This window comes from Triturus cristatus, chromosome 4_1 (assembly GCF_964204655.1).
Source record: "Triturus cristatus chromosome 4_1, aTriCri1.1, whole genome shotgun sequence".
NCBI lineage: Eukaryota > Metazoa > Chordata > Amphibia > Caudata > Salamandridae > Triturus > Triturus cristatus.
The window spans coordinates 992,457,744-992,470,118 of NC_140585.1; the positions used below are offsets into that span (position 1 = coordinate 992,457,744).

The window sequence follows — 12,375 nt, forward strand, 5'->3', positions numbered from 1 at the left end:
GTTGCCTATGGAAAACTGTACGGTAGAAATCTGCAGCTAGAAGTCTCCATCAGATAACGACTTTAATAAAACTGAGTCAAGACTTGCATCTATGTTACTGTTAGCTTATCAGCCTTAATGCTCCATTTTGTGCTGCTGGCAGAAATTGCACAAATGCCAGAGAGGGGCTGTCAAAGCAGTAGCTCAAAGGTAAGATTTGTAAGAGATCTGATAATCCACACCTTTTAAAGAAAGTCAACAGCTGTTGAAAGTGGGAGTGTCTCACAAATACCTAAAAGTGTAATTAACACCTATTCTTTTAAGGGGCAGCCTTCTCCCAACCCTTTCAAGATTTAGGGGCCGATTCGGATGCGGTTCGGAAGGCCTCCTAACGGCATTTGCTCTGTCCTAATCGGATCGAGAACGTGTCTTTACGACCGAATCGGAAAGGTTTCTGACCGACCGATTACGATCCAAGTCAGGCGTTAGGAATATCCTAATCCGAACCTGGCGGCATTCGGAATGACCGAGCAGTACGGAGCAGACTCGTATGTCTCTAAGGGCGGCGTTTCCGAACAACCGATTACGATGCTGGATTTGGACAGCCTTTCCGAATCGTGCTGTCTGACTCGAATCGGCAGTCGGAATCAGAATTTGGGGGCCCGTAGCGGACCCCCCTGCACCCGGAGCCTTCCCAATCGGGCCCGTGGAGGTACCCATTGGTTCCCCCTTACCAAGCATGCACAGTGTGGCAGGCACCGGGGGGAGGGGCGCCACAGGGTGCCCGATTTTCCCCAGCCACCCCTTTCTTCAATGGGAGCCTATACATTCAGTCAGAACATAGGCTCCCTTTGAAGTCAATGGGAGTCCAACCGAATCGTATCTGGAAGCATCAGGATGCATCGTAATTGGTCGGTCGGACTCTCCCGATATAAATTGGTCGGAAACCATTCCCAAACCGATTTGGTCGGAATAATTTCCGAACCGCATCAGAATAGGCCCCTTAGTGTTTATCATGCAACAGTGAAGCTTGGATATTTGGGAAGTAAACTCTTAGGGTCAGATGGTCTGAGATCTTTAAAGGGTTTGAATAATCACAAATAAAGATCATTATTTTACCAGAGTTGATGTGAAGCAAATCAGAAGTCATCCAATATTCAATCACATTCGGCCATCAGATAAGTGTAGCTTTCATGTGCATTTGTGGAGCCACAATGCTAAAGCAAAAGAAATGTGTTAGACGGGAGACCCCCTACAAATCATAAGGTGTCTTCACTAAGAGAAAAGAAACTATCTTTGTTACCTCTCACATATCACTTTTTATCTTCCCTCAGTTTCCCTGCACCCTTCTGTTAACGCAAGAGGTTTTCCCCCACTTTCTCCTTCATGTTGCATTCATCTGTATGGAGTGCCTGAGAAGCTTAACCTTGCACCCGACACTAATTGCCTTCACATGAATGTCTGTACTGGAACTCACCATTTGATCCAGGATGCATAGTCTGTAGAATTCGCATGTTTGTCACTAATTATTGATTTCTGCCTGTTTAACATGTTTATACATGCACTCAATGCGTATTTTCTCATGTTTATGACTTAACAGCTGGCTGCATTTTCTTTTACTGCACCCAGAAAGATGTGCTATAACCATACTCTCTTCGAAAATATTAAACCCTCAATAAAAATTATTGAATAAAAAAAAAGAAGATTGAAACTACTCAACACCAAGTGGTGGAACATATCCTCCAAAAATGAAGCAAATGACTGATGAGCAGAAAGGAGTACTTACTGGGTATCTTGAAATAAATGGAATAATGTTATGAGCCAGCTTACTGAAAGCCAACAACAGTTTGTGTGGAACCAGAAGACAAATCATCCTCATTTACAGTTGCCAGAATATTAGTGGGAGAGCCGCGGTATTCCATGGACATATATACTTTAGTTAAGTGCACGCACAGGAGTGGGCGTCGTAAACGGGAGACACAGAATAAAGCACTTACACAAACATTCAGAGTACGTAAGAGCGAAGATGTGGGAAAGCGGTAATATGAGCGGGTCAATGTCATTGTTCATGTTTTGTTAGTTGTTCCATCTGTTCATTGCATTTATACGACAAAGCTAGAAAACTCATGCAGAATATTGTACATGGTCAATTTGTATCCAACTGTAACCATCTGTAATTCTGCATACTGAGTAGTGATGACTGAAAGATGAATAATGTGAAGGTTTTTCAATGGATAACTATCTTGACGAGTTGATCATATATGCTGAATACTGTATAGCCGGAACTATACAAGGACGGGCATTGACAGCTAACAGATGCCTATGGTGTATTATATATGTCTTTATTGTTTGGCGAACCACCACATGTCAAATGTCACCTCTCAGAAAACTGTATAAAATCAATAAAACAGATTTAAACAAAAAAACTATCAGTGAGGTTTCTGTAGAATTGTCAGGCAGACATTCTGCTTGGATTGGTTCAGAACAGCATATATATGGTTTTGAAAATAAATAAGATAACATGAGAGATACAAGTCAATCAATGGGGCTTTTGCCATGTGGTGTCCAAAACCACCAGTAGTATGGTAACCCCCAAGATAACAGCATTGATTACCCTGTGTCACTCAACAATAAGAATTAGAATGGAGAGGCCCATTATGCAACCATCTGCTTCAGTGTGCCTACTTGTAAATAAACAATATATATTACAATTTATTTTCAAAGCAAACTACACATAATAACCTACTGTTTGAGAAAGCCTTGGCAGAAGCACACAAGAGGTTTTTCTGCATGTACCATGATGAATAGGAGAATTTGAGTATAGATCACCACTTAGCAGCAATGAGCTAAGGCAAAGCAATCCATATGTTAAATCGAGCATTTCTGATTGAAAACACTCTGCTATCTTATTATCCACCTACAAAGGGATCAAGACTGGGTAACAATCTTGTGAGCCAAAAGAAAGCATATGTTTTTGTTTATGCGGATTTGGTTGTGAAAAAGAGGAAAATGTATAGCGATTGCATGACACAGACAATCTCTGTAACTGTCAGAGGCACAGCCAAAAAACCCTTTTAACGTAGTTGGTTGACATTCTTTCTCACCAAACAAAGCCAGGCAGTTGCACTTCCATCTTTTCAATCCCCACTCACTCGTGAAATGTTGTGTTTCCCGAAGAATCTTCCCTCCTGTCTATCCAATTTTTCTAACTGCGATTTGCATCCCTTTGATTATTATGGCTAAGCTGATTTGAATATGACCAAGATTCCTCTCTGGGTAGGGTCATCATCGAATCGTCAAGTCCTTGTCTCTTATCCATGCACATCTGGATGCAGCAATAATAAAATTAAATCTATCAAATACCTTTGGACATCCCACAGACCTCTAGTCAATAGATAGGAAGCCTTGAGTTGTGAACAGCTTTGGTGTCCACAGTGCACATTATGATGGGATCGGAGTGCTCATTTTGTTTGCAAATTAGTACAGTACCAAGTATCTATTTTTTCCTACCTCAGGATACTGGATTTCAATTAGTAATTGAATCTACATTACACTGATCAATATCCTGCGCCATGGTTTTCCTGTTTATTTCTAGCCTCTGCTACATTCAAAATGCTCTTATTTTTCCACTCGTGATAAAAAAAGACCAGATCACTGTTACTTGCAGCTTATCGCCTTCCATTGGCTTCCTATGACCAGCAACATTACATTGTAATCCATTCAGGTACTGCAGAGAGCCTTACAAAAATAAACAACCAACCTCTAGTCATTCTATATTCACAAAGTTCACAAACTAGATGGAGTTTTAAACTCAAGCATTTGAAACGTGTAAATTCCTTGCTAATAATTATTATCATCAACATTCCTGACCATTTACTGGGCCCCCAGTAGATTAGGGATGCCTGACAAAGCACCACTTTGGTTGTCCATCAAACAAAGTTCTAGCCACATCAGAGGCAAATCCTGCACTTTTGAAATACCCAAATACAGAAATCCCAAAAGGGGAAATAACTTGCTCCTTCCAGCAAGAACATAAAAGAACCTTAAGTAATGTCAGTCTGAAACTTCACAAAAGGACAGAATCTGCAAGACATCCAGAATATTTTTCTGGAGATTACAGATGCACAAACCGGCAAATGGATGCTGAAGTTCTGAGGGAACATCAATTGGAACGACCTACATACCCAAATGCCCTTTTAAATTTCTGGATTCCTTGAACTGTCTCCTACCACCCAGAGATGACAGAAGAAATTGCCTTTTGCCTCTGCACACAAGAAGGCATCTCGAAAAGTAGATGTTCATATTCCTTATGCTTAAAAAAGGCTGCCAGCACTGGCAGATGTCTCCAGAAAGCCTGTGAGTGAAGCTGCTGGCTTAATGCATTATCTGGGATTGATAAAGGACCCACCACCAATCTGATGCACTTCCTGTGACGTTGCCCTGATAAGTAGCTAGGGATAAACTTGACAGAGTAGCCATTTGCAAGTAGACAATACAGGTAAAAGTATTGAGCAAATGCTGCATCTTGCTATGTCCACAAAGAAGAAGGAGTTACATTTTGGGTGATCTCTCATAGGGAAACTAGTTGTATGGTATACTGTACAATAGCTTTTAGGTCCTTTGAAGGGCAGTGAGGCCAGGAGAGAGAAGGCAATACGTATTTGCACCAGTTGCATTTTCTGAACCCTCTTTGATTTGCCTTAAATGCACACACTGAGGTTAGTAAAGCAATAAAAACATTGCACATTCTTGATTTGTCAGAAATGCCCCTGGAAGGTTTCAGGGAAGGCTTAGTTAAAACAATCCACAGACTTTTGTCAGCCACCACCTCTATCTTGCATTGCTTTATGCCCTAGTTAGTTAATGATGCAAACACAAGTTTTCCATCAAAAGGCAAATGAAGGTCCATCTGCTGAGCTGTCTGGTTAATATATGTGAGCATGGCCTTAGTTTATTCCAAACAGACGCTCTTGGTGCCAGATGGTGGCAAAAGAACCTCAGCATAAAAACTGCATTGTGTTTGCATTAATCAGCCTCCAACTGTATTCTCCCTCAAGTAGGCCAAAGGCTCATCTTTAAGACTTCTCCCTGTCTTGTTTAAAACGGGGGCAGAGCCAATATAATTGTAACATACCTAGTGACCTAAGGCTGGAAAGAAGATAATTTCTCCCTAATAAAAAAACTAAATCGCTAGAACAAGTATCTTGTTCATGATCTCGAAGGCGTGAAGAAGAGTCACATGCTGCAGAGTAGGGAACACACGAGCCATTGGCTGAATGAAGCAACTTAATCCAGATTTCCAGGAATTCTATAATGCCCTGCCCCTCAGAACCCTTGGGCATACTAACAATAGTGTTGCTGCACTGAGCCTAGACTTTGGCATCCTCTGCCCTGCTATGCAAAAAATACACACAATTTGTGAGATCCAGGACCTGCTGCTGTAATTCTCAGGTCTGTGGTTGCAGTTTCTGTAGTAAGCACTCCGATTGGGACATCCTTTTGGATAGCCTTTTTAAAAAATTAATCTTCTCTTGAGAGTCCATCATCAATAGCTATTGTTCAAAATGATTGTTCCAGTCGCCTCTAGTATAGTGTCAAGCTTATCAGAACTAGGTTCTATTTCTTGACCAGCAGCACGTGGTTTGGGAGATTCAGCTGCAGTAGGCTTCTTTGTCACAAGGTTCTGGCGCTCTGCAGAAGACTAAGTTGTCAATTGGGAGATTTTTAGTCTCCCCGTTCCAGCGGGGTCTCATCTAAGCTGCTGTCAGTTGTGCCCCGCTGACAGCCTGTCGTGCAGGACCGTTAGAGGGGTCGACAAATATTTGTGGCAATTACCCAAGACAAAGGTGTGTGGAGGTAAGCTGTCAGGCCTGTTAGCAGTCTCCTACAGCCCCACAAGGGAACAGTTAGAAATCACAGCACAATCAGCCTGACCACATGAGGAGGATGACCCTCAATGGCAAAGATATTATCCGGACTGAAGCTAGAGGTCACAATGTTGTGCGCTTGGCCCATAATACCTGTGGGTATATGGCAGTTGCAAATGTGAGGTTTTTTCCTATCAACACATTGCCTTAGTCGTGGTTGCCTCTCTCCCTCAACACATAATTGGTGACACAGCCCCCAACCAACAGACTATTCAGAATGAGCTGTCACATTAGTAGCTAGCTTTGACTTGCTGAAAGAACACTTACCTTTTTTTTAAAAACATCCTCTGGGTGCCTGTTCATAAATTTGTAAGCTTTGAAATCTTTTCTGTGCTTTAATTTGTGGCGCTATGTTAAAGTATTGCAAATATATGAATTGGAAATGTATGCCACTCAAAGGATTTGGTATTTTAATGTGTCATTTTACGCAAGCTAAGATTTCGTTTTATGGCCCTCTTCCAGGCATCCAAATTCAAATCAGAATGGATCACTAAGACGGTATACGCCTGCAGATGGAACAAATTTGTGGCATGGTGCACAGCAAAGGATGTGGATCCCCTTTCTGCCCCTCTTTCTGAGGTTCTCTTGTTCCTCCTTTCTTTGGCCCAGCAAGGCTCTGCTCTGGACACTCTTAAGGGCTATCTCTCAGCCATTTCAGCCTTTCTTAGGCTTCCTGATCAGCCTTCTCTTCTCAAGTCCCCTGTTGTAAATCACTTCCTTAAGGGCATTACTCATATTTTTCCTCCTGTTCCCTTCGTAATGCCTCAGTGGAACTTGAACTTGGTTCTTACTTACCTTATGTGTGCTCCCTTTGAGCCGCTTCATAACTGTCCTCTCAGACTTCTTACTCTAAAGACTGCTTTTATGGTTGCCATCACCTCTGCTCGCAGGGTGTGTGACCTACAAGCTCTTTCTTCAAAACCTCCTTTTCTGGCTGTTCATCCGGACAAGGACCAGACCTTCCTAAGGTGTTTACGTCTTTCCACATTGGTCAGACAATCACTTTGCCCACCTTCTTTCCGCCTCCGCATCCTTCTAAGGAGGAAGAGAGGCTCCATCGTCTGGATCCAAAACATGCAATTCCGGGTGGATGATCAGCTCTTTGTTGGCTACGTGGGCGTCAAAAAAGGTCGGCCGTGCACATACGGACCATCTCCAGGTGGGTCGTTTTGTGCATCAAAGCTTGCTACTCTTTGGCAAAGAAGGAGTCTCCAGTGGGACTGCGCGCCTATTCCACCAGGGTGACGGCACCTACCACTGCTTTGTGACGGAGAGTTCCCCTCAATGACATATGTCAGGCAGCTACGTGGGCATCTCTGCACACGTTCACAAAACACTACTGCCTGGACAGCCAAGTACGGAGAAACCACTTCTTTGGCCGCTCTGTTCTACAGGACTTTCTGGTGTTAACTTAGTTCGCAGACCCACAGAAGAGCGACAATGATTCTTCGACTTCTTCTTGTGTTTCGACTTACCTGAGGAGTGCGAAGATTTCGAAGAGGAGTGTTGGAGCCTCCACCTCCCGCGCAACCTCGGATGGCGCGGAGCGGACTGCCGGGCCTCGAGAAGCTTTCGGGACCGCTCCCACAAAGACTTCGGATTCATGGTCAGACAGCTGGAACATGACTTGGGATCGTGGACACGTTCTAAGAACCACAGGCACACACAGTGCGGATCCGTTACCGACATCAACCAGTGAAACCATAGTCTGCAGCATACTTCAAAAAAAGATTATATGTACAGTAACTAGCACCCAAAGTATTTACATAGCAAGGAGAACACCTTTATTTCCCAGAATTTTCCCAGCAAAAATGCCATCAAATGTATGTGGGCGAAACAGAGCTCATAGCTAAGGACAGGCTTAAAAAAAGTCAAGCTGAACCGCTGCAAAGTAACGGTCAATCCAGATTCTAAAACCAAGACAAGGACGTGAAATGAAAACACCCCATAGAGTACTAGGGGCAAACCAAACAACAATTGTCGAGAGTGCCCGTTGGAGAAATGCTTCTGAAAACACACTAAACTTGGTTAGACTCATAATCAGTTTGTAACTGGGAAATCACAAGCCTAGTTTTATTTATAGAAGAACTGTAGTAACATAAAAATTGGAGCACTTCATACAAGTAAAAACTAAATAGATGCCTTTTGTGCCTCCCTAAAAAATCTGACTGCGAGTATCCAGAAAACAAATTGACCGTATGTTTCTTTCCGTTTTTCATGCGTATCTGACATGCCATCTTGCGGTCATTTCCAATCTGTTTAATGTCAATATTACAAAAAAACATCAAATTTCAACTCCATAGACCTTCATCATGCATTAAAATAAGCCACACTCTGCATTCTGTAAATCCAAGCGTAATCGGAAGCTACAATACTTGAGCATCAAAAAAACAACTCCTGATGCATTATCTTCTGGGTCGCATAGAAGTCAATTATAGAACTGCATCTCCTACAAATAGAAATGTTCTGGCACAACGCACAAGTGTTTTCTCTCAGTTGTCGGTTATCTAAATTCAGTGGCAATTAGTAGACGTTGGACAAGCTACTTACCTTCAGTAATGTCATAACTGGAAGAGACATATAGAAAAAGGTGGCCCAAGGATAGAAAGGGACTAGACTATCTGAAAATTATAGGTGAAGCAAGATGCTCAAAGAGAGGACCAATCTCCAAGAAGGACTATAGCAGCCCTGAGGGGGTAGAAAGGTATAAGACCGTAAAAACACGGTATTGAATCAGTAAAAGAGGCAACCCCAAAAGGGATGCAACCTAAGATCGTGGAATGCAGAGGGACCAAGGACAATAGTCCATAGAGTCCGGGCTCAAAACCAAATGGAAAGAGAATACACAGTGTACTCAGTTGCCGCAAACACATAGAACGAATAAAGAGCTCCCACCAATTGTAGAGGACACTATCCTGAGAACAGATACAAAACAAAGGACCTCCAATTATAGAATGATGGAGAACAGAAAAGAGAATGATGGAAGCTTAAGAGCATGGCTAGGAAAAAAAACAAGAACGGTAAAGAAAACGATCTTATAGGGAGAACCTTGATAAATATATAAGGCATCCACAAGAAATATTCAACGGGGATGCTCATTGATGGGAAAGAAGGAAACAGACAAGTACAACCAAGAAGGTTGAACCAGGTCAACAAGAATGGTGTACGTAAAATGCAGAAACGTACATCATATAGAAGGCCAGACGATCAGATGTGCAAAACCCACACAGATATACATCTGAAGTAAAAGACATCTACAAGAAATCCATTTGAGCGATAGGTATATACATGCAGAGATATATACATCCAAGATAAAGGTATACGAGGATAAATATACATATAAAAAACATAAATATTCCGGGAGACACACAAGTCATACAGGGTACAGCAAAAGTATACCCACTCACCCAAAAGGAAACCCACTTCCTCTGCTAGTGAGCGGGAGGAACGAGAAGTGGAGGAACATAGGGTACTACAAGAATAGAGGTAACCAAGGGAGGACAGAAATAATATGTCCCACTGTCAAAGAAGAAGTTATGGCAGGAACTGCGGTAGAGAAAGAAAGACAAGGCTGGTAAACAGCAACACAATGCCGCCTAAGAATAGGAAATGGAATGCAGTGCCCACTATAGCAAAACAAGGGCAACCATCCAAAACCAACGCCACCAGCTGAGGAAGGATGCCAGCAGGTGGCAGCATGAAAGCAAAGAATAACAGTACATGGAAAGGCCACCAGGAAAGAAAAATGAAAAAGAAGGAGACTACCAGGATTAAACAAATGGCAGGCAGAAACAAAGCAAACGGATGATGGACGGAGCACTGAAACTTTTCAGAAACTCACCCCCAGTCACAGATCTGGGTTGAATCCATCATTGTTCTATAGCTTACTTCACCACCCCAGTTCCGACCCAGCCATATGCAAATCAGTCTTGGCCCCATTCCGCATGGGAACAGTACAGCCCGAACTGCCAAGCCAGGTCTTCCCTGGACTGGAAACAAGCATCCTGTGACGAGTTTTGGGGTAACACCCCTCCCTCATCAGGCACACTAGCTTGAATCCAGTGGAAAAGTAAGCAAGGGACCCACGTCTGGGCATACTCTGTCAACATAGGGCGAACAAGGCAAACACAAGGAGACTCTGGACAGAGCAGACGCTCACCCCCAGTCACAGATCTGGGTTGAATCCATCATCTTTCTTTAGCTCACTTCATCACCCCAGTTCAAACCCAGCCATATTCAAATCAATCTTGACCCTGTTCCTCATGGGAACAGTCCTGCCAAGTCGGTCTTCCCTGAATCGGAAACAAGCATCCTGGGACCGGTTTTCAGGGTAACACCCCTCATCAGCTAGGCTAGCTTGAGTCCAGTTGTAAAGTGAGCAAGAGACCCATGTCTGGGTATACCCTGTCAACTTAGGCCGAAACATGCAAACACATGGAGATGATGGCTGGAGCTCTGAAACTTTTCAGACACTCACCCCCCAGTCACAGATCTGGGCTGAAACCATCGTTCTTTAGCTCACTTCGCAACCCCAGTTCAGGCCCAGCCATATGAAAATCAGTCTTGATACTGTTTCTCATGAGAACAGTCCAGCCTGACCTGCAATGCCTTATCTTCCCTGTACCGGAAACAAGCATCCTGGAACCGGTTTCGGGGTCAGTCATCTAGAACACTTAGGGGACAGAGGACGATGAGAAGACTTCAAAGACTGTGACATCCACGCTGCCACGGGCTTCATGCGACGTTCCCTGTGCGACTTCTGGCACAGCTGGTGACAGGAGTCACACTCTGCAGTTGTGGTGCTAACCCAAACACCACATACAAATCGAGTGAGGATCAGTGGTGGGCATTTGTCGACCACAGAACTCACAAGGCTTTAAACCGGAGGACATCGAAGAAATACACACTGCTCCGTCGAGGAGAGACATCAAGTAGACTGAAAACGGCCGGCGGAACCACAGGGTGGATATGCGTGTTAGCACAGAAAAGAAGATACTGATTTTGGTGTGTCCATGAAGGGCTTATATGGACTCCATTGATGTCTAATCTGGGAGACAACGTCGCTACGGAGTTGCTCTGCGCCTTCTGCCGATGCACGGAGGTAGTGCTGGGAAAATATCCGGAACCAGTCTGCCGCCTGGGGAGGATGCTAAGATAAGGAATCTCCAGCTAGATGTCTCTATCAGACTAAGCCATTCTTAGAACACTGGGGAGGGAGGGAGGGTATAAACTAAGACGCTGTCATGAAATAATTGAGTAAATACTGCAAGGAATGCATATAAAATTAATAGCAACTTTAACGGATGTGTTAACTCTGCCACTTTTAGCGCTTTGCGAATACAGTTTGAGGAATTGCAACCAAACCACTGAGTACAAGCACGCTGTCAACAAATGATACAAAAACATCATCTCTAAAGACTAAGCACGGGATAAGTCACCTAATCGTTTAAATGAAATGTAACATGATACACAATGATGGATCGAGAAGGGTCATGAGAACACAGATGTTTTGTATAAGGTCTAGTAAACTCTTCCAGGCTTTCCAGAGCACTTGAGGTAAATATGGATTTGCCTCTCAAAATCAGATAAGCTTTCTAAAATAAACTTGATTAATACAAGACAAACTTCGCTATGAGGCATGTTTGTTTAAGACATTATGCCAATACCCAACTACGAGCATGACTAAATACGTGGCTTTGTATACGTCAAAACCAATATTTCTTTCAATGATTTTTGTGGCATTGGAGTATTTTACGCATGATGTTTGAGAAAGGAGGGAATGTTAAGTTGGTACATCTAAATTTGGAAGTAATTTAAGGGAGAACACAATGGAGAAAGGGTTTAGCTCATCTTCCATTCTTTATTCAACCTAAAACACATAACTCTTGCTCAGTACTTTTATATCTTACATGGAATGTTTGATGCCAAGGAATGTCAACCAGGTTGCTACGGTTTTCACAGAGTACCCAGCTGTTGATGTCTTTATTTAGAATAGAAACCTGACCAGTGAGACTTTTACCTTAAATCCAAAAATTCTAAAACGGACTACCGTGTTATACCAGGGAAAAAGGTTTAAGTATTACATAAAATAATGAGCATAAAATAAGAAATCTTCCTCATGTCCTGCAGACGTAATACAGAAAAAGATATGAACCATACCAACTTCAATAATTTGAGGCACATCTCCGAATTAAGGATCTTCCCAGCATTCAGGTCACACAGTGGTTTGAAACGTCTGAGTGTAGTATGCTTACTTCTGGTGTGCAAATATTTAAAAATTCTAAAAATGTAGCTAAAAGAGGGAGAGTGCTCAAAAGCGATGTACTGCAACAGCCTGCATTACACTTCAGATAACTGCACCAATTTGTAGGAATGCTACATGATTATTTTGGAATTACACTACTTTTTCACACAAAAACGGGTTAGTAAACATATTTCGAATTCAATCCACATGTTCTAATCTATCTTT

At 42.8% G+C, this 12,375-nt stretch overlaps 1 protein-coding gene across 2 annotated transcripts in view; it reads right to left on the reverse strand.

Moving 5' to 3' along the window:
• The window catches only part of TMTC3 (transmembrane O-mannosyltransferase targeting cadherins 3), a 368,984-nt gene that overhangs the window by 150,181 nt on the left and 206,428 nt on the right, over nt 1–12,375 (reverse strand). The gene's annotated exons all lie outside the window — the stretch shown is intronic.